The sequence below is a fragment of the Pezoporus flaviventris genome, unplaced genomic scaffold, assembly GCF_033815535.1.
Source record: "Pezoporus flaviventris isolate CSIRO_AGI_PZ_B2104156 unplaced genomic scaffold, CSIRO_AGI_Pfla_v1 ptg000015l, whole genome shotgun sequence".
NCBI lineage: Eukaryota > Metazoa > Chordata > Aves > Psittaciformes > Psittacidae > Pezoporus > Pezoporus flaviventris.
The window spans coordinates 41094090-41097887 of NW_026892563.1; the positions used below are offsets into that span (position 1 = coordinate 41094090).

Here is a 3798-nt window from a genome sequence, read left to right on the forward strand (position 1 = left end):
TGCACCAGCATCTCACAAGAATTACAGATGGGAGGTGAGCACAGTCAGGACAGAGAGCTGCTTTCTTCATAGCAGCTTACCACTTGATCAGAGGTATGGATAAACCCTTTCTCTGCTGCAAGCCTATCATGAATGGGGATGTTTTAAGGGGGAAAAGCAAGTGGGTGACTCGTCAGCAGCTTCCTGGAAGCAGATGATTTAGAGGCACAGAAACTGAAAGAAACAGATTGACTTTTCCACCCCACAGCCTAAGGTAATGGAGTTGAAGAGAACTCCCAAGGCTTGTAAGGAAAGCTTGAGATTTATATAAAAGAAAAACTGATGAAATAGTGTAACTTGTCAGATATGAGCAATCACGGGAAAAGGAACAAGAGAGAATTTGCTTGCAGTGGAATCTGAGATTTTTTTTTCAGTTATGGTCACTTGTGTTCAAGCCTTCCTTTGTGTTCAGCACAGTAACTTCAACAAGCCCCTGCTGAAGATAAAGGCTTGGGGGGAAATATGGGAATCTTCTACACCCACTGCTTCAGGAAAACCTCACCTTTTTAGGTTGTGCAGCTCTGCTTTACAAAGGGTTTGTGTACATGAACAGCAGGGCTCGGTTTCTTAGTAACGGCAGCTCAGGGATACTGAGCTTACCTTTCCTTTTTATTTTCAGCCCCACAAATGTGATTTGGGCTCTGAGTATTTGGCTGTACTCTCTCCAACTCATTCCCCCTCACCAGGATAAAAGAACTGCAGGCCAAATTGTGCTCACAGAGCACCTGTGCCTTCCATATGCTTGAATAGGTGTAGCTATATAATAACAACAGCTTTTCTGGGAAACATACAGTAGGTTCCAGGTCCCTCTCTCTGATCTTGGATACACACAAGCAGCAGGTCTGTTACATAACAAAAAGCCAGGTTATACAAACCATTGCCCGTTTGCAAACAGATTCAAACTGCCTTTCCAGTTCAGCTCAGGATGCTCACTTGGGTAGCAAGTGTGGATGGGCAGACCTGCTCTCTCCAGTCAAGCTCGTGGCAAGTGTAGATATATTTCTCTTTTGGACTGCAGGAAGGTCATGGTAAACAGCCTTTTTGGGTGAGAGTTTTTGTGGTTTTCTTTTGGGGGGGGGGGGGTGTTACTTTTTGGGGGGTTTGTTTTTTCCCTTTTTCCAGAAAAAGGCTGAAATTGTATTTTTCACAGAAAGTCAAGACCTTTATGAAAAAAAAATGTGTCAAATCTAGTAAGCTTGAAAGATATTTATAGCGAGTAGTGTTCAAGCCAGTCTGAACGATAGTCTATCTACACAAGTTACAGAATTACACAGCAGGGTATAAGTTTCTGTCTCTTTCCACAGAGATTAGAAAACTCTACAAATAGGTTTTGGCTTCCTGTTGAACTCCATAGAATCTCCTATAAGGTGATTTTGTTTCCCCACACCTTTTCCTATGTGGCTAATTCCCTGTCACTGCCCTGTACGGAGATGATGCACATCTTCCTGACATCAATCAGACATCTTAGTAAATGTACCACACATGTCCACATTAAAAGAAGCCATGGACAAGTTGACCCACTTGTCCTGTAAATAACACAGAGGGACCATTAGAAGCTACTCTGAAAGTTACTGTGAACGTCCAGATTGGTCCTGGAGAGGCACATGAGGACAAAATGGTTTGGAGGAAAAAAGCAAGAAGCCACCTAAATCTTCTCCCATAAAGGAACATGCTGAACCCTTTTTGTTCACCTGAAGCCTTAAATAAATAATAAATAAGGAAAAGTTAACATTTATTCATTTGTCATCTGCTGAGGTGCTCTTGGCTCTTGCCCCTTCTCCCTGATCTGGCTACTGTGGTGTCCTAGGTCCTGCTCCACGGCTAGACCCAAACCCGTTCAGGACAATGAGCTAGCACTGGCCCTGCAAGAGCTGTAGGAGATCATCTTTATCAAGCCTTCCTGCCTAGGGGAGGTTAGCACTTCAATGTGTAAACACCTTTAAAGAGCCATTGAAAGGTCACCCTTCAGAAGAGCTGCCTCCTTAGAGAGGTGTGAGCATGCTCAAGCAAATGGGTAAAAAACAGTGGTCACAAAACCCTTTATCTCTTACCTACACCAAACTACCAGTCATACTTAAAACATCCCAAATGTCTTTCCTTTAGAGGTGCAACGGTGAGGGAAGACAGAGCCGCTTACGTAGACCTGGCTGGAAAGACTCGGGTGTTCACAGAGGAGACCCTCTTCATGCAGCTGCCTGTGTAAGTGGGGGAAAAGCTGAGTGGGGTAAAGTTCTACCTGAGAGTCCCATTCATACTTTTCATAATTCCTGGATATCACCTGCTTTGCTTGCTAGGAGCTGTCTGAACTGTGACTCTTGATGATATTACTTCAGGCACATTATATTCTCCTTAGACATTCTTCCCTGCAAATACGCTGGGACTAAACCTGAACCAGGGAAGAAGCACGTAGCACTCTCCTGTCATCCAAACAACGCACAAAGCCTGAAGAGGAGGCAAAGAACAGACAAATGTGTCATGAATTAAACAGAGTAGATATCAGTCAGTGTAAGTGAGAAAGAGTTGCCTCGGGACAGTATGGCAGTGCCCAGGCAAATTCCTTTCCCTAGCTCATCAGATCTAGCTCTGATCTAAACCCATGTTTTGCTGATGCTTCCTTACGAGTGGTATTGCAATTAAAACTCAGCACCTGGTTAATTTCTGCTGGTTCTGTTCACTCCTCCTGCACAATCCATAGCCTTGTACATTTCTTCAGGCTGCTTTTACCCCTGTTTATTTTCTGGTGAGAGCTCAAAAGGAGACAGGTCTTTCCATTTCCTTTCAAAACCCCTCTCCCTCAAAAGGAGGTCTGTAGAAACATGGCAAGGAATTCTGAGAGACCGAATTCCCCCTGGTCAATGAACCTTGTTTTTTTAACAACAACAACAACCGAAAATAGAACCTGTACAAATAGGTAGAACAGCTGAAATCAGCTCTCTCCAGTCCTAAAAAGGAGATGGAAGAGAAAAACAAACAGACCAAGTACTGAGCATTATTTATATTGCTTGGGGGTAGGAAAACGAAAGAAGAAAATATAGCAGGCAGAAGAAATAAATAGGAGGAGAAAACTTCATCTCGCTCCTTTTTCTTCCAGCTATATTTGGCACTGCAGAGGATAGCCAGAAATGGGAAAGGTGCAGGATCTCTATTAAGTGATGACTCGAGTACAGGTCATTCCCACTACTAACTTGTTAGGAACACTTACGCAGCAATATAAAAAGGTTAAAAAAAAAACCAAAACTGAAAACTCCAATGTAAACTGGGTATCTGTGATCTCATAGCTGTACACACTGCTCCTGGATCTGCTGCCTGTTCTCTAGGTCTCTCCATACTGCTGGTAAGGGAAAAGACAGAAGGATGCAACAGCAGCAGCACCAAGCTGGACGTGTCCTCAAGCCCCTATAAGACTCAGGTTTTATGACTATCTCCATAGCTGAAAACGTCCTTTCCACTGGCATCAGTTGCCCAATGCCAAAAGGACACACTGCTCCTGCAGCTCCTGGGAAGGCAGAAATTTCAAGGGAAGAAACAATTAAATGAAAGAGACCAAAGCACAAATATCTGAGAGCAGGGTTAGATTCATATCTGCATCCATTCTTCCATGCCACAGCAGAGCCATGCGCACACAGCTACAACATCTGTACTGCAGCACAACCCGTGCCCACGGAGCACAGTTTGTATCCATTGAGCCTACAATTTCATATCAAGGTGCTAATGAGGATCTGGTTACCCAGTGAATCTTTCATCTCTGTACAGTCTGTA

General features: G+C 43.8%; 1 long non-coding RNA gene across 1 annotated transcript; it reads left to right on the forward strand.

Annotated features, from left to right (window-relative positions):
• On the forward strand, nucleotides 1-3493 carry LOC133269707 (uncharacterized). Its single transcript, XR_009743525.1, has 3 exons — nucleotides 1-93; nucleotides 2145-2238; nucleotides 3357-3493. It is a non-coding gene; the product is annotated as an uncharacterized LOC133269707 (long non-coding RNA).
• Nucleotides 3494-3798: the final 305 nt, after the last annotated feature.